At 48.1% G+C, this 22298-nt stretch overlaps 1 long non-coding RNA gene across 1 annotated transcript in view; it reads right to left on the bottom strand.

The window, feature by feature from the left end:
- LOC142499261 (uncharacterized) overlaps nt 1-22298 on the bottom strand; it is a 34089-nt gene extending 11791 nt beyond the window's left edge. The window contains exon 1 of the long non-coding RNA XR_012802638.1: nt 21347-22298. This is a non-coding gene — a long non-coding RNA (uncharacterized LOC142499261). The remainder of the gene's footprint in view (nt 1-21346) is intronic.

The following is a 22298-nucleotide window of genomic DNA, read 5'->3' as shown; positions in this document are numbered from 1 at the left end:
AACACAGTGTCATTTAAAAAAAAAAATCTCTGGGTTGACCGTCAGTCGAAGGTGGCAACCCTGATGGGCGAGGAGAGTATAGAAGAAAGGGGGAGGGAGAGAATGGAGGGAAGGGGGAGGGAGATAATACAGACACACACAGCTCCCTCTGCATTTCCTGCAGTTCACATAGAGATTCAACAGGGGGGAGGGGGGGGGCTGCTGGGCAATGTGAGGATCCCTGGCAGGCATCTCCAGCTGATCTCTCTACCTCTCATGGTGGGGAGGGGGGATGCGTGATTGGAGCCATGCTGCTGCATTCTGAAGATCCCAGGCAGGCATCTCCAGCTGATCTCTCTACCTCTCATGGAGGGGAGGGGGGATGTGTGATTGGAGCCATGCTGCTACACTGTGAAGATCCCCGCCGGCATCTCCAGCAGCGCCCCCTAGCTGATTTTTTTTTAGTACATCGATTCTAAGACGCATCCCTATTTCAGAAATGTGAAAATGGGGAAAAAGATGCGTCTTAGAGTCAAGGAAATACGGTAATAACTTTTTTGCCAGATGACAAGTGCAGTTGTTTATACTTTAGAGTCAGTATTAGAGGTGGGCGAACCAGTCATAATAGATTTTCTGGATTTTCACGAATTTGCCCTTAAAAATCTGTTCCACGGTAGAAGTTTGAGTAGCCAGAGACCTAGGGTTGGGCCTAGAAGGAAGGGAGCTAGACAGCAGAAATAAGGGAAACACAGAGACTCGCTGCCCAGGGAACCAAACAAAACAGGACAAGATGGTTGGTACCCAAAAAATTCAGCGCTGTTGGAATTATTCCCTCTCATTGAAAATATGGAGTTCACAGTTTCAGGGTAAAAGGATGCTATTTATCTGTGATAATATAGGATAATATAGTATTAGCAATAAATAACTGATTCATCCCCAGTGGTGAGATTATTGAGACATGTGGTACTCAGGTGTCTGGAACTGAATATGATAACAATTATCTCATTTTCAGTGGGAAGCGTTCTGGTAAGTAGCTCTGCAGGCAGACAGGAAAGGTTGAAGATGTCCCCCGTTGCTGTGGGATTTAGTCTTACTGCAATAGGCAATTTAATAAGACAATCTTTATCACAGGCATCTTGGCAAATGTGTGGACCAGCTGGGTGATGTGTAAGAGCCAGTTCCTAGAACTGGACGATTAGGCATTACAAAGGATTCTCTCTGATATGCTTCATATTTAATTTGGTACAAGAAGGGCGTGGCCAATCCCAGCAAATTTGCAGGGATTTTTTTTCTGCTTAAATTGGCGGTGCAAAAGGATTGGACAAAATCCTTTTTAATTAAGCGGTTTAAAAAAGTTATGCAAAAAGTAGAACAATGGGTAACATAAGAAGGTGTGTAACTCCAGGCGTGTTGATTAAGATTGTTGAAAAACTGGATAGTGTTTGTTTTTCAGCATTTGAATGTACCTTATATAATGCAGTTTTTGGTTGCATGCTTTGCAGTTTTAAGGATTAGTGAGCGAGTTTCAGCGAGTAGAAATCGCCCTGCAGGTCTTTTCATTGCTGATGTGGAGGTAACAGATGAGTTAGTGTATGTTATTATATCAGGGAGAGGGGTGGGTTTGCATCTAGGTAGTTTGCCCGGAAGTCCAATTTATCCAGTGCACAATATGCAAGAATGTATAAAGTGCCGACCTGACGTTCAGGGCCCACTATTTGTGCATGAAGATAAGTCAGTGCTAACCAAGTTTCAATTCATTTGTATTTTCAAGTCTTGTTTAAAGCTTTTGGGTGTTGCTGATAATGACTTTTGTTCACATTCATTTTGCATAGGGGCAGCAACAGAAGCCTCACGCCTGGGTTTAAATGATGCAGTCTTTAAAAGAATTGGACGCTGGGAGTAACACCGCTTCAGGCAGTACATAAAACCTAAATTGGGGCTGGAATAATCCATATTGAACTAAATATCATGTTTTTCAGGTGTGAGGAAGGTGGTTTGGATAATAGGACATTCCTTTGCCCATGACGCGGCTATGAGAACATTACAACGTTCATATGGTACCGATCTAGGTTTGGCAGCCAACAAGTGGGCAGTGAAGTGGTTGTCACACAAAATTGTGCCAGAGTCGTGCTGAACAAGAATAGGGTTGGGTTGCCAGATGTGATATGTATTCATGTGGGTGGTAACAACATTGGTAATGTGCAAACTCTGGAATGAACTCATATAATGAAAAGGGGTTTATCACAAGTTGCTATCGCATTTCATAATAAAGTTTGAGAGTGGTCAGAAGTGGTGCCACGACTACTGTAGTTTGGATGGTTTAGGAATGTATAAAGCCTTTAGAGCGTTGCAGGAGAAAGCTGAACAAAGCACATGCGCTACGGGGAGATCAGCGCCTTGCGCTACAAACCAGTTTGTGTTTCTTGCGTGGCGGCCGGGTCACGTGAGCAGCTCCGTGACATCACGGCCGCGCCCCCAACACGCCTCCCTGACGCTTCTGCCTGAAGGACAGGAAATATCTCCTGCCTCACACTGATGTTGAGCACAGGCGCCGTGCGCCCAGGCGTGAAGACACCGCATGGATTGGGTTTTGGCCCCGCCCCCGTGACGCCACGGAGAACGTCCCTCACACTTGCGCATCTACGCGCTGGCGTCGTGTTACCAGGGACACGCACAGGGTTAACACTATTACCTCCTATTACCCACACCTGCGGTACACTCCACCTCTGCCTATCACAGCCTGGTGCAGCCCTGCCATTGGCTGCTCCTTCTTTATATGCTCAGCCATTCCTGAACCAGGTTGGCTGAGCATAACGATAGCTTTGTAACGAAGTGCTTGCCTCAAAGAACCTGCAGCTTTTCCTTGCCTTGTGCATTCTCCCTGATACCTTTTCATTGTACCTGACCCCTGCTTGTTCCTGGACCTCTGCCTTCTCTGACCCTTCACCTTGGCTTGTTTTTGGACTCCCACCTACTCCTGGATCCTGGCTATGCACAACGACCATCCGACTTCTCCAACCCCAGACCACGGCGAGTATCACGACCATTCTAACCTCTCCTACCCTGACCCGGTTACACGACTACGACTCTGCACTCCGGACGCGGTTACGCGGTTGTAGGTCAGTGTATTCCAACATCCCCACCTCAGCCTCGCGGTGCTGTCCTGTTTGTGGTGAGCACCCGTTACAGCTAGGACAGCTGTGGTGCCCTTGGTCGTAGTGGTTGTCCAGGGACCATCCTCCAGCTGGGTAGCTGATCCAGGGAGACTGTATTGGGCAGACCACTGCTGTGCTGTGAGTGCAGACCCAATAAAGACTGTTACTGTTTGCATATACATCCTGTCTGGTGTGTGATCTTACTGGGAGGAGAGGGAGTAATTCTACTGTGCGAGATCGCCCCCATACATCTGGAGCCTACGGCAGATGGAGGCGCTGCACTGCTAAAGAACCATGTGGGTAATGTACCCCAGAAACCTAATCCTGTGTCCCCACTACCATAGACAGACTGCTCAGCCCTTGTGTTACCAGCAGGTATCATGCACCATATACGTAGTAATGGCTAAATCTCCCACTGGGTGGGAGAGAGAGAGTGGAATGTGGAAAGAAATCAGATAATAGTGCACACCAATGCATATAAAAGAACAACTTTATCTAATAACTGGTGGAATAGCCCTTACAATATGAATATAAAATAAAAGCATGTAAAAAATGAGTTAAGCTTGCTGGGCTCTCACCCCTTCCTTCGCTTGGGACTCTCTCCCGTCGCGTCACTTCCGGTCCGCGATGCTCGTCTCGACTCAAGACTCCTGACGAAGCGGATGACGCGAAACGCGTAGAGTCAACGCACAAAGCCTGCAGCCACACTCCCTACCTGATCAGCTGTACAGGGAACCCTCCTGTATCCACTCGAGATGAGCGTCGCTGACCGGAAGTGACGCGACGGGGGAGAGTCCCAAGCGAAGGAGGGGGTGAGAGGCCAGCAAGCTTCACTCATTTTTTACATGCTTTTATTTTATATTCGTATTGTAAGTGCTATTCCACAAGTTATTAGATAAAGTTGTTATTTTATATACATTGATGTTTGCGCTCCCCTACTGTCCATCAACGTTGCTTCAAGAGGCAACACCGAAGACTGTTCCCGAAAAAGGTTTTTTTTGAGCTGCATTATTATTCTATATTTACTATTTGTCACTATTGTCACTTTTTAGATATCATATTATATATTATATCACAATTCACTATTTCTATTGACACTTGGTTGTATTTTATTTTCTTTCACAAGGAGCGCTGTTTTTATTAATTCTTTCACTCACAGAAGCTGCAGGAGAGGAGAAAGGCCCCATAGGATAGCCTGTCACTGTCTACATCTTACTAGAACTTACGTGACAGGGAAGGCAGAAAGATAGCTGGCTCAGCCATGGCTATACTGTCCCCTTAGGTGAAAAATCCCATGACCTCACTGGGATCCAATTTAGGTACCATCAAATAACCTGGAGTCTGCAAAACAAAACACAGGTTACATTTGAATGTGCTCATAACCAATTACAGTACATAGCAAATTACCCTGAATCATCCACTGATGTCAGTGATGATAAGTATAATACTCTTTCAACTGAGAGAAGACTAACATCCCTCATTATAATATTTGGGATCAGGCTTCTGTAAAACCCGTCCATAAAATAACTTAATCCAAGTGTGGTACACCTTTGGATGACCAAGCCTTTGCCATATCTCCACCCTGTCCTTACGGGTACTAGTACCCACTAGCCATTCTTCCATAATGGAGCTACTGTATAGTGGAATCAGTAATGAAGACATGGTGCGAGGTCTTTGCTTTTAGATACTCTAATACTGCCTCCCTCAGCCACTCATCTCTGTGAATTTCTATCTCATCCATTATCGGCTTGGGCACATATGAGAATGTATATCCATGAGACTGAAGGTCCCGATATATTATGGCCCTATCAGCTCTACAGATCCTTATCGATTTATTGCCAGCTCCTTGCCCAGGTAGCACCCAGAACTTGGGTTCCTCGAGCTCTACCTCTTGATATAGGATGGAGGGTCCCTTAGGCACTCTAACTCCTAGGTTGATTTCACTCATCCTCTGGCGGAGAGATTCAGCTATTTCTTCAGGTGTTAATTTACCTTGCTCCCAATAGTAATCTATATATGGATATCCCAGAGGACAGCTCATCCCCAAAAAACTTGGTCAGTACCCAGACAGGGCCATCGGATGTACGGGAATCTGGAACAGCAGGCTCCACAACAGGGGTAGAAGGGCCAGAAATAAAGGGACTATGAGTCAAGGGTTTGGGCCTAGGATGCCCCCGGGTGTACTTTTCAGGATTGGCCTTTCCCTTACTCCTAACGGACAGTGGCGGGCTGGGCGTAGGTGCTGGTGACGGGGCATCGGTAACCGGGGCTTGTGTATCAGGCCTATCAGTGTCCATGGCCAGACCAGAAAAAGCAGCAAACTTGGGATTACCACGGCCTTTGGGAATGGGCAGTGGAGTAGCCTTAGCGATCAGACAACCCATGTTGCGAGCTAGAACCTTCCTGGGAGAAGGGACAGTGGTGGGCGGTATCTCATTCACCCCAGCAGGTCCCATACTGAGTTCCACAGATGCCATCTTAGCGACATCATCTGCAGGCGTGGTTTGCGCGAGACCGCAAGGCAGGCATAAGTTCAGCGGCGGCGATGACATCACATCCAGCTGCAGCGGAAGTGTATCACCCTGCGGTGCATCAAACAGGGCTCCGGCCGGCTCGTCACCTGAGAAGGCCACAACCGGATCCTGAGGAGTAGAAGATGCAGGCATTTCACCCATCTGGAGGTAGGAGATGACATCGGACAGTACAGCAGGTGAATCCTCCACGGCTCCGACGTCCTCTTTGAGCTTTGCTGGAATGGAACTCTGTCGCTGAACCACGGTAGGTGAAGAGTTTTGCTCCGCAGTTGTTTGACAGCAGGACTCTCCTTCTGAAGAGGAGGGTAAGGCCACCTCATCCGGGATGCGATGCCGGGGCACTTCAATCTCCCTGGCGGCCGGACGTATGGAGCTACCTTGCTTCTGGCACGCCTGGGGATGCACACCGAACACCCCCGGGGCAGCCAACTCACCATCACAGCACGGCAACATGGACTCCGGTCCTGGAGCTGTCTGGGTTGGACTAGCAGTAGGCGTCCCGGCAACTGGAACACAGGAACCTGGGCGAGTCGGTCGCAGGGCCCACAGGTAGGCCTGCGATGTAGAGATTTCCACCAGAAAATGCCTCCCTGGACAGCAGGGCCTGGTCATAGGCCGGTAGAGGCATTGGCGTAGCAACGACCGTTAAGGCCGCACCCGTTAGGGTAGAGGCCCAGTTGATGGGTTGGAACACCCTGGCTGGCGGTACAGGGCTGGCAGGCCACATATACAGGCTCTACAATGTTGACATCTTGCGGAGACACTGGCATTGCCTCCCGGGAACTGACAGTTGGAACAGACTCACCTCAGCTATTGCTGTCCCTGGATTGTGACCACCAAGTAGCCACCTGGCAAATAATAGTTGTTGAGTTCCAATTCTGACATTTTTGAGATAGAAACAGCAATAGCTCCATAGAACTGATGTTAGTAGGGCGCGGTCAACACCTCCTTCTCAAAGACCAAGTCCCTGATTGGCTGAAGGCATGGCTCCTCCCCTAGGTGGAACATGGAGCAGGGGTGAGGCGGATCAATGTGTGACCTGGTTCCGGCTGAGCCAGTCACAGCAAGGGGCGGGGTTAGCATTTGCCGCCAGAAGCTTGCAACTTTTTTTTTTCTTTACAGAATTGTAGGCTTGCATTTTGGTGCAAACCCACATGGTTCCACGATTTTGGCAGGAACGCCATCTTGGTTTCGCCAACACAGGCAGGGCACTCGGTTTGAGAGCCCTGCAATGGAACTAGAATACACTTATACGGGGTCCCCGTTGATGCATCAGGGGCACGCCTCTTACTCTTTTCCGACTTATACACAAGTCCAGAGCATGGAAGGTGCACAACGTCTCTCATGGTACACTGTGAGAGGCCCGTCCCTTATAGAACAGAGATGTGGGGTACACAGTTCCAGGATACATTTATCACCGGGTGCGCCCCCATAAGCACAGTCCATCATGCCTGGTGCACGGGTTATCCCAGAGCCTGAAAGGTCCCGTCCCTTTAAACACAGTCTATGTGCCTTGGTACCCAAGGGTCCTCATGGTACACTGTGAAGGCCCTGGCCCATTTTCCAGTTAAGAAGGGTAACAGCACTCCCCCGGTAACATCCCATCTGAGGGGTCGCCCCAACTTTGCACAATCTATGTGCACAGGTACCCAGGGTTCCTCACAGTGCATGGTAAGGGTTTGTCCTGGCCCTCTGTTGCTATGATGAAGGGTAACAGCACTCCCCCGGTAACATCCCATTGGGGGGTCGCCCAAACAAAGTTCTGTCCTGAATACTATATGGGTGCCTGGGATCCCTGGTACATACCATCAGGGGCCTGGCCCAGATCTCTGTCAGTACAGAGTCCTGCAGCTGCTGCAATGCTGCCAAATCCACAGAGCCTGCCCTGTCCTGCATCTCAGCAGCGCCTCCAGTTGTAGCGCTGCTTCCCTCACACTCTGGGAGATTTACACTGGCTACAGTCCTGTGTGATGCTCGGTACCTGTTTGGCTCAGGAGATGCTGAGAGTTCCGCGATGACATGGGGAAACAGGACAGACTCATGGTGATCCATGATGTCTTTCTTGGTGCAAGCGCCTCCAGCCATAGTGGGCTCCAGTAAAAATGAAGGCAATCCCCACCATGACAGTCTTTTATCCCCATACATCTGTCCAATAGATTGTGACTCAGACAGAGATATAAAAAGGGATGGTCTTTATTATGCAGCCACTGCTGATGTTCTTACAGCGATTGCAATCAGTTGGCAGGATAGCTTCCAGGCTCCTGGATGGTAAAGGCCTGCTGGTAATGATGAAGTGAATTGGAATGCACACAGCCCATGAGGGACTGAACACATCTTCCTCCAGCCAGGAGGAGACTTGGCTCACATCCTCATCCCTCAAGGAAGAAGAGGGACTGCCTGAACTCCACCCAGTGAGGGCTGGGTTCATCTCTATAATTTAGAATACCTCCTCTATAGTGCAAAAAGGGGAGGGCACAGGCTCTGCATCCTTATTGGACAGACGCATACTCCCATGTTATCTCCACTTCTGCCACACACAAAGACTGCAGGAGGGGGGAAAAGCCCCATAGGATAGTCTGTCACTGTCTGCATCTTACTAGAACTTATGTGACAGGGAAGGCAGAATGATAACTGACCCAGCCATGGCTATATCTATATTGTGCTTCGTGCTTTGTGTTCATTCCCTTGAACTTAAGATGTAGACTGAAAAGCAACTTTTGTTTTTCTTTGGCGTGACACTGTTCAGGAAATTATTTGCGATTTACATGCTGTAATGAACAGCTGTTGATCATTATGTGTTCTAGAAAGCTATTTTGTTAGTCCTGGGTTTGTGTTTCAAACATTGTATGTTATTATCCTGCATAGGAGTCAGTAAAAAAGACAAACATAAGTACATGTATTTTGTATGTTTCTTCATTAAAGGTTGCAATCCAACCTTTTTTTTTCCTTTTTCTTTTTGTAACACCCTGGCTTGAGGGACAGGGTGCACACCAAAAATATAACTGTCCCAATTGTGTCTGTCCCTTTAAAAAGGATGTTTGTCTGCTGAAAGGTGTAGGTGGGTTGCTCAGTGGTTACCTTAATCTTCTCAGGGCTGAGGCTCCGCGCTGGATCTTGGTGAGGAGTATAAATAATAGAACAGGGCGCCAGAAAATTTTAACTGGGTTTATTAACAGATGATCTTCTTCACATGCATCACAGCAAAGAGGCACATTTCTTTAGTTACAGATGAACCAATCCTCTGTGTGGTTACAACATCCCCCTTTGGGATGCCTGTACTGCCAGGTTCCTCTAATCCTAGGGAAACCTATCTATAAAGATACTTCCCTGGTTTACAAAACAATAAAAGGCTTACTACTTTCAACTATTTACGCATGAGATCCCCACCTCAAAACATCCTGGAATCTGAGGGAAAAACACATCCCTACCCCTTATATAACCTAGGTAAGTAAATCCCCACCCCAGTTACTGGGCAGATTAATAACAGATTATGGGGGCTATGCACTAAGCAGTGATAAGTCGTTTTAAGAGCGCAAAGTGCTTTTAGAACGTGATATTGCGCTCAGCGCGATTCACAGAGCAGTGATAACAGGGAGTTTGCGCTCTAAAACGGACTTTTTTCAAGAAATGTTTCTATGTCCCACAAAGCTCGTACGATCAGCTAAATGCGCTGATTTCTGCCAGTCTTGGTGTCACCGGGTGATCCCTGCGGGAGTTTGGGTGTCCGGCTGTCCCGACGGGAGTCCGGGGGTCCCCGCGGGTGTCCGCGGGCCTGCGGTACCAATGGTGTGCCCCCCAAAAATAAACAATATTTGTAAATAAATACACCCCCCTCCCCCTGCCCCCTAACACATACACTACAGTAATGGGCAAAATTACTATTATCCACATATGGATAATAATGCATTTGCCCATTTAAAATACATGAATCACAATAAATACAGTAAATACATATTGCACTTACCTTTTTCAGGCACCCACGATGAAGGCCGTCTTCATCCTCATCCTGCCCATGTCCCCCTCCGGTGCTACAAAACATACACAAGAATAAAAAGAGCCAATATAAGTCCCCTAACCCCTTATTCACCATAGCGGTCATTAACCTCTATAGTAATTAAGGGGTTAACCCACCCTCACCCACCACTCACCGGGTAATTAATGCATTAATGTATTTTTAATAATGTTGGGAGTGAACAGGGGGTCTCCTGAGCTGAACCGCAGTGATTTCTGGCTCAGGGACCCCCTGCTTCCTGAGTTACAGGCCCCGGAATGGGGCATCGGTGCTTGTGTCGCCGCCATCTTTATAGCATCCATGTCGCGTCTTGGACGCTATAAAGATGGCGGCGACACTGGCATCCGATGCCCCAAACCGGGGCCTGTAACTCGGGAAGCAGGGGGTCTCTGAGCCAGAAATCAATGCGGTTCAGCTCTGGGGACCTCCTGCTCCCGCACACTATTATTATTATTTTTACATTAATGCAGCTTCATTACCATAGCGGCTATCCGCTACGGTAATGAATTATTGTTTATTGTTGTGTGTGTTTTGACAGTAGTGTAGATGTGTAGGGGGTCTCCAGAGCTGAACTGCTTTGGTTTCAGCCTCGGGGACCCCCTAATCCATGAGATACAGGCCCCATTATGAGGTGCCGGTATCCCCTGCAGAATGTAAATGTCCCGGTCACGTGACGCGGAAGCTTTACAAGTGCAGGGGATACCGGCACCCCATAACGGGGCCTATATCTCCTGAAGTAGGGGGCCCCCGAGGCTGAAACCAATGCGGTTCAGTCAGGAGACCCCCTGCTCATCCACATTATTATTAAAATGTATATTCTTAATGCACGATCACCTGTAACAGCCGTGCATGGAGATGCAGAATCTCTATGCAAATGTTACAGGAGGCTTTTTTTTTCTATAAGCTATCGCACTTGAACTTTAAGCGCGATAGCAGGGGGGGGGGGGGGAAGCACGCACGATCTGGCAGATTTGAGCTGAGCCGATCCCGAATGCGCTGAACTCCTTAGTGAATCGCGCCTCCAGCTTCACTTTTTAGCGGACGTGAATTTTTTTTCACGCCAGCGCAAAAGCTCACCGCTTAGTGCATAGCCCCCTATATGTTGCACAAGGATCATGTGACCCTTCTAGCAGTTTCTGGAAACCAGTCAGTACCATACACTGACCTTTAAAAGGCAACATAATAGTAACAGCCTTGTAAAATAACGGGGCCTGTGAGGATTAACCCCTACACTGCCTGCAGGGATCGGGACTGACTGTAGAGATTTCAAATTTTAGCAAGAGTGCTACATTTCTTTCCATTTTTTAATACAGGATTGAAGCAGGGGGTCTCCAGGGCGGAAACCCATTAAGTTCAGCTCCTGGGACCCCTGCTTCCAGCGATACTTATCTCAGAAGGGAGTGCCGGTATCTCTTTGCGGTTTCCTGCAGTTTAACACCCCCCAGTCACATTGGCCAATAGGAAGCCACACCGGCTGGTCACGGCTTCCTATTGGCCAGCAGAGCCCAGGAGCTTTGAAAAGCTGCCATATAGTAAACCCTGGAGTGGCTACCGGCACCCACTCCAGAGGTAAGTATCTCTGGAAACAAAGGGTCGCTGGAGCTGAAATTAATGGGGGTTCAGCTCCGGAGACCTTCTGCTTCATTCCTGTATAAAAAAAAAAAATGAAAAATAAATTTAAAAAAAACCCAGCTTGGATTGCTTCTTTAAAGCTATAACCAATATAACAACAGATCTGCACACACCATGACAACGTACCCCACTGGCCACTTTTATGATTCACACCGTACACATACTTATTGACCTTACCCAGACTTACAAACACCTTCAGATCCTCATCCACTTACGCCTTCAGACTTCACAATGATCCACACACACTTACTGATACCGTACATCCTCACAAGCATAAACACATAAACACACACACACACACACATCACACACACATCACACACATCCACAAATCAATGACTCTGCTTGTTAACTAGCAGCTTCTCCAGCCTGCCCCAGCCATGCTGCAGGTTGGCATAATTGATCCAGTAACAGATGTAGAATATTTAGAATACTTAGCAGCAACCAACTATATTTACCCCTTAAATATTGTATGTCTCTGTCACTGGATCCGTTTGATTCTAAAAGTGAGAAGTAACTACAGAAGGACATTGCCATGGAGGCTGATCCTGAAGTATAGAGTGTAAGAGGACCAAAATGAACTACATTTATGAAGCAACAGGTCAAAACTACACATGTAGGTAACATGAAATGCTGAGTATATTTATGGCATTGAACTGACTCAAGTTTTGTGGTTTTGTAAAGCTGTCAAATCAAAATGTGTATATATATATGTAACGGGTATTCCACCCCACCCAATCTCATATATAGTGTGGGTGAGTAGAACATGCGGTGTTACCGGTGTGGTGCGTATACCTGCAGGCTCACAGGAGGTCTGAGCCTCCGCTAATGAGAGCCTGGGGTGAATCTTCTGGAACGAATCTTCTTTCAGCGCCTCCACCTATGTAGAATTCTAGGGAAATGTAGAATGACCCTAACATAGGAACCCACTCAGAAACCAGATACACCAGTATTAGGGATAACAGGTTTACTGAATGAACAAACACTAATAAGGACAACTATTACATCATCTCTAGTACCATCACAACAGTATAACATCCCCACATGGTGCCCACAGCCCAACCCTTGTCCCGTGGTCAGCGCTGCCACTATGTGTTAATAGAATGTTATGATCTGTTGGTGCACTTGTAGAGTACCTGCCGAGTGCTCCTGCACTCGGGCCTGCAACTACTTCTCAAAGGATCTGTCGACCTGGATCCCGTCTGATCCGGTGCTGTGAATCTTTGCTTGGGGTCCGACAGGGGTGATCCCACCCGGGAGATAGTCTTTATCTTTGAACACCGACTTGAGCCCAAGTCGCCTTATGGGAACTGCAGCATCCGCTGATCCCTATCTAACCTTGGCACTACATGACAGGGTCCCTAACCTAGGGCCTGTCCCTGATGTACCGCAACCTGAGGTGACTTGGGGGAAACTCCTAGGGCCTGCGGGGTTAATAACCTGCCCCACTCCCTTATCTACCCAAGTCCCTAATCCTCCCTAACATCTAGCTACTCGCTACTCCTAACAGCCTGCAGCAGACACACCGCTCTCACTGTCAGCCTGCAGACATTCACACACGCTGCACACATTGCGCCCAGCACATGCAGCGACACACACACAGCTGGCAATCGTACACAGCCACCTGGATCCCGCAGCAAATCATCCACTGCACACACGCTGTGCCTATTTGCCAGTGCGCACAGCACTACCCGCTGTGGCACTGCCAAACCTGCACCTTACATACACTAAGGGTGACCTCTCTATCTAGGGCCGTCCCTTTTCAGTTACCCACTAACCTGGTGGGGAGTTGGGGCCTACCTGGAGGGTGAGGGTACCTATCTGGATGCAGGAGCTGCACTCACTCCCTGCATCCTTCCTTCCCCTTCAGCTCCGCTGCTCCAACTGACGTGACCAAAGCCCGGGAAATGTATCTATTCTCCCGGGCTGAGAATCCTCCAGCCCTATTGGCCGCTATGAGGCACCTGGTGCCTGTCTCCCTATGCCTCCTGGGAGTTGTAGTTCCCAGGAGGCTGCTACAGCATTGGGGCCGCGTGCGCGCTTCTACTGCGCATGCGCGAACTACCAATGGCCGCCTCACTGTTTCCTGCTCTGTCTCTGCCCTCGCGCGACTCTTCCCTGCCTCTCGCAGCCTCCCTGCGCATGCGCGAGCTAACTGGGCCGCCGGGGACTCACTGCGCATGCGTGACTTGAAGCGCAATGGCGGCGCCCTGCTCTGCGGCCGCCGGGACCTTAGAGATGCGATCGCGGCCTTAGCAACGGCCCGATCGCGTCCCCGGCAACCGGCCGCAGGCAGGAGAAGCCGCGCTGCTCCCTGCTCTAGCCCCCACCCTTGGAAGCAGCTGTCGGGTCCGTCGCTAGCTCCGGCGGCACCCGCGATCGTGCTGCACCAAGGGAGGGGGGTCTCAAGGAGCTGCTGGAGACCAGGGTTACATATATATATCCCTCTTACCCCCACCCTAAGTGAGATTGAGGTGGGTAGGTGTATCTGACTACTTATCAGTGTGCTGCTGTACCTGTCTGGCAACCAGGAGGGCTGAGCTTCCACCACGGGGAACCTGGGGTGAATTACTCTTACTACTACTATATAGTACAGCGCCTCCACCTGCGATGGCTCCCAGCAGAGCGGGAGTTGTTCCTCGCAGGACACATACAAATGAACACATACACTGGATGTGAAATAGCAAAGGGCTTTACTGAACATAACATATCTCTTAGCGCTCTAATGTACTGACTTATAACTCTATGATAATATCTTATCACTCTACCCACTGAAGACACAACTAGCCACACACCTCGCAGGGCCTTGTACCCCACACCTTATTCCCTGAGTCCCAAGTGTCCCAAGAGTTATGCAACCTTAGGCGTGATCAGTGCCTGTGTGGTACCGGTAATGGTGGTGCACTTGGTGACTGTACCTGCCGAGTGTGTCCACACTCAGTATGATGAATCTTCACAAAGGATCCGCTGATCCTGCGATGAAACCTGCCTCCGCGTGGGGTGATGTCCCGCCAGACGCTCCCACCGTGAAGACTGTCTCTTTCCTGAAGAGGTCTGTTCCCAGACCAAACTTGCCAGGCCACGTGCACACAGCTGTGTCCCTGACTATCTTATAACACACCTGACTGCTGAGGGGATCCGTTCCCTATCTAGGGCATGTCCCTGTAGCAGCTCAAACCTTTCAATGACTCAGGGCCTAACTGGGCCTGGGGTATAGGGCCTAGTGTAGGGGCTACTTGCCTCCCTACACGCAGAGCTCCTTCTCCTTCTCTAATGTGACAGGTCCCTATCCTAGGGCCTGTCCCTGTGACCACCCATCCTCACTAGTGGGAAGTCAGGGCCTCAATTCTCGCAGCTCTCTGCCCCCCTTCTTTCCCCCTCTGTATCCTCAGCCTGACTGACTCCTGTGCTTCACAACATTGTATCAAATCCCCTGCTGCAGAGAATCTGCAAGTCTCAGTGGCTGGCTGGCTGGCTGGCTGCAGGTGACAGGGATCATAGGGCATTCCCCAGAGGCTGCTGGGAGATGAAGTCCACTCAGGACCTCTTTCCTATGGGAACCACGTGCGCGATCTCTCCTGCGCCTGGGCGAAGCTGTAATGGCCGCCGCTACGCTTAACTGCGCCTGCGCAACTTCCCAGAGCTCCTGCACACTTGTAATGGCCACCGCTACCCTTGCCAACCTCTGCGCATTGCGCAAACCTCGCGTCACAACACGGATGGCGGCACCCACCTGGAGAAGTCGCCGGCCCCTTCCCCCACTGCCACAGGGGTAAGACAGGGGACAAAGGGACATCAGGGAAACCGGGAGTGACCCCCTTACATATATATATATATATATATAGCCTGCGGGCGGTTAGAGAGGGCGACCGGAGGTCCTTGGCGGCCCGACCACATAGGGCGCCGCCATCTTGAAGTGCGCACGCATGCGCAGTGTGTTCCGCGCATGCGCAATTGCCGAATAGTTGCGTTGGCCATCTTGGTCCACCCCCACGCATGAGCAGTCTCTCTCCATAGACCGGCGGCCATTACAGAGCACGCATAGAATGCATTACATAGCATGCACAAAAGCACAGAGAGCGGCGGCCATTACAGCCCCAGAATGCACAGGGGTAGTCAATCACGTCACGCAACAGCCAATAGAGCTGCCTGAGTCCCCTGCGACCTGAAGCACACATTTGGTGCGCTGAGGAGAGCATGCCAGTTGGAGCTGGGACATCAAAACGGTAAGGTGTGCGTGTGCAGGGTGTCAGAGCCCCTGCACTAGACCAGAGACCCCCTTAGGCCCTAGCTAGGCCCCAACTCACCTCAGCTTGTGGTTGCTGCAGGGACAGGCTCATCAGTTAGGGTCACTGCCACTGTAGTACCAGTGTAGGGAAATAGCCAGGAAGCGGCTGAATCCTGGCCTCTGGTGGTCTGGGACCAGACCATCAGCTACATATGAGAGACTCTTCAGTGTGGGACCCTCCAGCTGGACACCACCCAACAGGGAGGCGGACTTGACGCTGACCACAACCGTCGCTGAATCAGTGGATCCTATCTTACCAATGTGGCCCCATACACCCGCAGAGACCACCCTGAGGCCCCACCGGATCTCTGGTATCAATAATGTGCTGGAAAAAAATAATAATGTTTTTATGCATATCTCAATGTCTTTTGCTGGTGAAAAAAGATGGCGAGATTTTATACTACGATAAACTTATCACAGCTTTGTGAATAGCAGTTACTGGCAAAAAAGGTGGGTTTGCCATTTTTTGGCCTATAGGACGACTTTTTTTGTCCCTGACTGTTTAGGGGTGATAAAAAGCCATTATAGCGTGATACTGCACTGTTATCACTACTTTGTGAATAACAGAGCAGGCAGTATCACGCTAGAAAGGCATTTATCGCCCACAAAACCAGTTATCACTGCTTTGGCAATAGGCCACTCAGTCTCTGGTATGCGGAAGTCATTAATGATCACGTGTTTGTTCTCTTATTTTGCAGAGTTTGCAGTGCTTTCAATTGGAGAGACACTATTTTTTAACTTATATTTTTATTAAAGTTTTCAAACATAAATGGGAGGGGAAAGGATACAGAAACAAAAGGGTGAGGGAACAACCATTTTGTATCAAAATTATTTACAAGCATCAACAATCACATTACATATTATACAATATCTTATAAACAATACATTCCGCACAAAACACTCCCAAATCAACACGTCCTACGGTGACACCCCCCTATCCGGCATCCCAGGGATCCAGACCCTAGCATACTTCTCAGTAGTGTGGTTCAGGAACGAGGTAAGTTTCTCATTTAATTGGACATCATTAACCCTTCTAATAACCTCTCTTCTGGGGGGCAGGAGTGTTTTTTTCCACGCTGCTGTTACAGCGCATCTAGCCGCCGTTAGGATATGCAGGATCAATTTAGATATAAAGTGGTTCACATCATCCATGGGTTTAGCCAAAATAATTGAAATTGGATCTAACGATAGAACAATATCTTTACTCAATACAGATTAAGAATTAATTTATAGCAAGATCCTGGTGAATAGATAGAACCCGATTCTACCAAGGTTAATACATATAGATCAAGTAGGTTTTATCTCGGGCAGACAAGCCTCAGACAGTCACCGAAAATCATAAATATTATTGACCACGTGCACCTCACGCAACAAAGGCTATAATACAAAACCTAGATGCTGAAAAAGCGTTTGATAGAATAAAATGGACATTCCTAGATCAAACCATGCTAAAATTTGGATTTCGAGGGCACATTTCTGGAGGGAGTTAGTGCTCTCGCCCACAGCATATGTTAAACTTCCAGGGGGAAACTTAGATCCAATTATGATTAGAAATGGAACTAGAGAGAGCTATCCCTTGTCTCAGCTCCTCTTCGCTTTATTAATTGAACTCCTAGCATCCAAAATTCGAGATGAGGTCAATATACAAGGAATCCCCATCAACAGAATAAATGATAAACTCTCTATTCGCGGACGATGTTATATTAACCCTAGTTAGCCCACAGACGTCCCTTTCCAACCTCCAACTTTTTTTAGATGAATTTGTCAAAGTCTCAGGCTATAAAATAAATAATGATAAATTCAAAGCCCTAAATTTATCCCTCCCAGTCTCGGAGCTCAAGCTCCTGCAATCGAATTTCAATTATAAATGGAGTTCCTCCCATATTAAATACCTGGGAATCAAGATTGCAAGCTCATATAAATCTCAATATTTATGTAATCCCTCCCCCCTCCCCTATTTGACAAAATTAAAAAAGATCTACAACTATTGAACAAGTTCCAGATATCTTGGATAGGGCGAATTATCTCAACCAAAATTAATATTCTCCCTAGGTTGTTATACTATTTTCAAACCCTCCTGATACATATTCCCCTGCCTTAGCTGAAAAATATACAAAGTCGAATTTTGCATTGGAAAGACAAGAGACCATGAGTGGCAAGGTCGGTAATGTTATCTTCAAGAGCAAGGGGAGGCTGTTGGCTGGTCATTGAATCCTTCTATGCGAGACCCCATCTCTCACAGCGTCTCGGTGGTCCTCAGGGATCAAGGAGACTTTAGCACGGAAGTTTGATCTGGGATCAATGAAGTGCACGTGGAATATATGGTCCAAAAAAAGTCATGTGTGTCTACTCATAGTGTGACAGGTTATATGGGCATATCCAAAGTTTAGGCCATCTGTTCTCAAGTATGGGGATTGAGTTTTTGGTCATTGTGTCTAACCCAGGTGTGTTGTTTGAATTTAGCTGTTTTAATTTCTCCTTTAGCTCTGTTAGTGATATTGATGTGTGGAGTGGACTCTATTAGTATTTAATTGCATGTTCTAATCTGTGCAGTTTGTTGACAATGGCCATTTGGTCTGGTATCAAATGCTGCGCTGTCCTGGCTTTGTAGAGATTTGAGAAATGTTCCCACACCTTTCCAGATGTGATGGCTAACTGTAGGTCCCCTGCTTTATTATGTATGGCCTTCCATTTGTTCCAGAAGGTGTTAAACTAGAGGGATTCTCAAATGTCCTGTTGGTTTTTGTGTTTGATGAGGACTCTTTGTTATTCATGTCGCAAGGGCTGGTTCTCTGTGTTTTAGATTTTACAGTTTCCTTAGTTCAGTGTGGAGAGATTTACACTCAAGAGTCAAACCAAATATTCTGGTGTTGCTTGTATTTGCTGTGTCCTTTATTGCTGAGTTATAGATAGTGATTTATTGACAGCATTTGTTATAATGCTTGTGATGTCACTAGAGCCCTGCTGGATCCCTCGGAGTTCTGTCCGTATTCCCTTAATATAAAACATTCACGTTGCCTTTGTATCTCCCCATTGTTGAGGCATTCCTCATACTGATCTCTGCTGAGATGTGTCTATTGGTACCTGGGTGGGAGGCTGTGCAAGATGTGTAATTTTTTTAGTCACTGTCCTTTCTACTGCTGAAGTATCTAGGTGTAGCACAGTTTGATCGTGATCAGACAGGTGGGTATGTGGTCTGACGGTGAATGATTCAGTAATCTGTGCTTGCATATCAGTGAACTATATGTAAATTACCCCAATGAATCACCTCTTCTTCTACCATTAAGGAAAGCGAGCCTTAGAGCTTTGCACAGATTAATTAGTTTCTTCCCGTGGCTATTTATTTGGGGGTCAGAACTATTTCTTGGTTAATTAGCAGTGCTTTGGCAGGGGGTATTGTTGTCTAATATGTGCTTATTTCCTGCATTTGGGATATTATCGATTTGTTTACCCTTCCTTGCATTAAGATCTCCGCAGATTGCAATCAGAGCCGGCCCGTCCATTAGGCAAACCTAGTCTGTTGCCTCCCTAGGGCACAAAGGTCCTAGCTGCGCAGCTTGAGGGGAGCGGCACAGGAGTCAAGGAGCGGAGCAGCAGTAGAAGACGATGTCAGCGGAGGGAAGACGTTGTGACAGCGGGCGACGGTGGCTTGGCTGTAGCTCTCTATCTCTCTCTCTCTTCTCTCAAATCAAATCAGCTTTATTGGCATGACGAAAGAACATTTCAGTATTGCCAAAGCATGAAAAACAGGGGGTAGGGTATATTGATGACTATGGATGGTTGTTGTTTAGCTGAGCCCAGAATGTCAGCGCTCTCTTGTGTACAGTGAGCAGTAGAGGAAAGCAGCCAAGCTCAGCCTGGCATGCGTTGTTTGATGTACTTGGAGAGGTGCTCCCTCTCTCTCTCTCCCCCCCTCTCCTCTCTCTCGCTCTCTCTGTCTCCACCTTCTCTCTCCGTGCAAAATTCTACCAACATAAAGACTGTGTCCTCTGTGCCACTGACCGCGCTCATGCTTGAGAGCGGTGACGTCACCAACTCTCCCAGCATGAGCATTCGGCTGTCCGGCGCTAATTGGTTGAAGAGGTCATGTGACCTTTCAGCGTGCCTGAAACACAAATTAATCTGTCTCGGCAAGCGCCTAGTGCCCGCGAGCATATGGGCATGGCTCACGCCGCGTGAGCGTGGCTGGACAGATTTGAATTCATTGTGCTGACTGTGCTTAGCACCAAGCGCGGACAGCGGCACAGTGGACTCAGCCTAATACCATAAACAAGCAAATATCACATATGCAGAGAAAGAAAGAGAAGTACATAAGTGCTAAGAATGAATGTACCCACATTTATCAACAAAGACTAGTCACTGAAATCTCTCCACTCTCTCCACCTTCTCTCTCCCCCTTCTCTCTCTCTCTCTCTTTCTATCTGACTTATTCCTCTCCCCTTCTCTCTCTCGCTCGCCCTCCTACCCTTCTTTCTCTCTCTCCCATCTTCTCTCTCTCCCCCTTCTCTTTCTCCCCTTCTCTCTCCCCCCTTTCTCTCTATTTCCCTCCCCTTCTCTCTCTCCCTCTCTCGTTTTATTCTCTCGCTCTTTTTATTCTACCGCTCTCTTTATTCTCTCGCTCCCCCTTTATTCTATTGCTCTCTTTATTCTCTTGCTCTCTTCACTCTATCCCTCTCTCCCCCCTCCTCTCTCTCTCTGAAAGAAGAAGACTTGCAACACAGAGATGTTCTTCAAATAACTTCATTTTGATTGGTTTGGTACATAATACAGGGGTACTATAGCCTTGCTCGTTGTGTGAATTGAATAAGATCTTCAAAGCGCTTTTTCCATGAGGAACCTAACACACACAGGCTGTAGATTGTAAGCTCTTCGGAGCAGGGACTCCTTTTCCCAAATGTTACTTTTATGTCTGAAGCATTTCTTCCCATTATGTGTTTTTTGTATTATTTGTTAATTATATGATTACAGTATGTCACATGTATTACTGCTCTGAAGCGCTATGTACATTAATGGCAAGATATAAATAAAGACACACAATACATACATACATATAGACTAATCCACAGTATTATACTGTGCCTAAAAACACCACACCCATACCATCAGAATAGTCCAAGTCAATCAGGTCAATGTTCATTGTGCAATATTGGCAATATTTCTCGCTGTGCCAGGTTTTTATTCCTTAGGTGTGTCTGTTGGTCTTTGGGTGTCTGATAGTGTCACAGGCTGACAGGTATTCTGCTGCTTTTTCTGCCATCTACAGTATCTCTCTCCCCTTTCTCCTCCCTTTCCCCAGGTCCATAACTACCCCCTCCAGACCCTTATCTCCTTCCCTCCCACACCCAATCCCCCATGCCGCTATCTCATTCTCCACCCCACAGGGACCAAAAAAAACCCAACCCCTCAAATACAAACAACCCCCCACACCTCCAAATACATCTTTTTTTAAAACACACCCCCAAATACATACAACCCCCTCCAAATCCCATATAACTACCAAAAAAACACCACCGATGCACATAAAAAGCACTCCCCCAAATACATACTATTCCCACCCACCAAATACATACAACCCCACAAATACATAAAATCCCTCCCTTCCTAAAATGCATACAAAACCCACCCCCCAAATACATACAACTCCCCCACCCCAAAATACATACAACCCCCCCACCCACAAATATATTTTAACCCGCAAGTAGATGCAGAAAACCCCACCCCCCAAATACATTCAAAACACACTTACCTTGGGGATGGTGTCAGGCCTCTGTGCCCCGGATCTCCCCCAGCTGCTATGGGCCTCCTGTTGGGCTTTCCTGAATCCCTCACTGTCCCGCGCTGGGCCTCTCTCTGATGTCAGTGCACTTACTGGCATGAGAGAGGCCCGGTGCAGGACAGTGGGGGAGGCCCGCAGCTGGGGAGAGTTCTTTGCCCGACTGCTGGTCCTTTCACTGCGACCGGGTCCTTGCTCTCCCCAGCTGCGGGGCTGCCGAACTTTCCCAAATTGTCTCTGCCTCTATCTGACCCTGGTGCTCGCCGGGCCTCTCTTTTATGCCTGTGCACGCCGGAAGCTGAGCCCAGCTTCTGGTGCATGCCGACATCAGAGAGACAGGCAGAGAGAGTGAGGGAGAGGTAGGCAGGCCCACAACTGGGGACAGCCGCTGTCTGGCGGCAACGAGAGGACTGGTAGTCGGGCAAAGAAGTCCACCTGCAGCAACCGGGCCCGGGATACTTGTCCCAACTCTGCCCCCTGTCAATGCACTGCTCCCAGCAAAAATGCAGGGGAGGAAGGTGGGAGGAGAGAAGATGACACGAAATCCAGGTTTTTAAAACTGTTTGTTCTTTCTTGATTAAATTAACCCTGTCTGTGCTGGGTTAATGGACAGGAGCAGTGAAGGGGAAGCATGGTGTGGAAAATCTCTTTGTGGAGCCACATATCAAAGAGTCCTCCTGAGGTGAAGTCCCCTCCCCCCCTATTGTGGCTACTAGCTAGTATAAGGGGTTAACCGCCTTAACTGTGTGGGATCACTCGCCCCTCTCCATCATGTGATGCTGGATGACTATGCAGAAAGGGATAGCTTCACAAATCAAATAAGCTTTATTGACATGACTGGAAAACATCTCAGTATTGCCAAAGTAAGAATAACAGGGGGTAGGGTATAAAGTTTCCACAGTACAGAGGTAGAAATTACACACAG

This window comes from Ascaphus truei, chromosome 1 (assembly GCF_040206685.1).
Source record: "Ascaphus truei isolate aAscTru1 chromosome 1, aAscTru1.hap1, whole genome shotgun sequence".
Lineage (NCBI taxonomy): Eukaryota > Metazoa > Chordata > Amphibia > Anura > Ascaphidae > Ascaphus > Ascaphus truei.
This window is presented reverse-complemented; position numbering and strand designations above follow the sequence as displayed.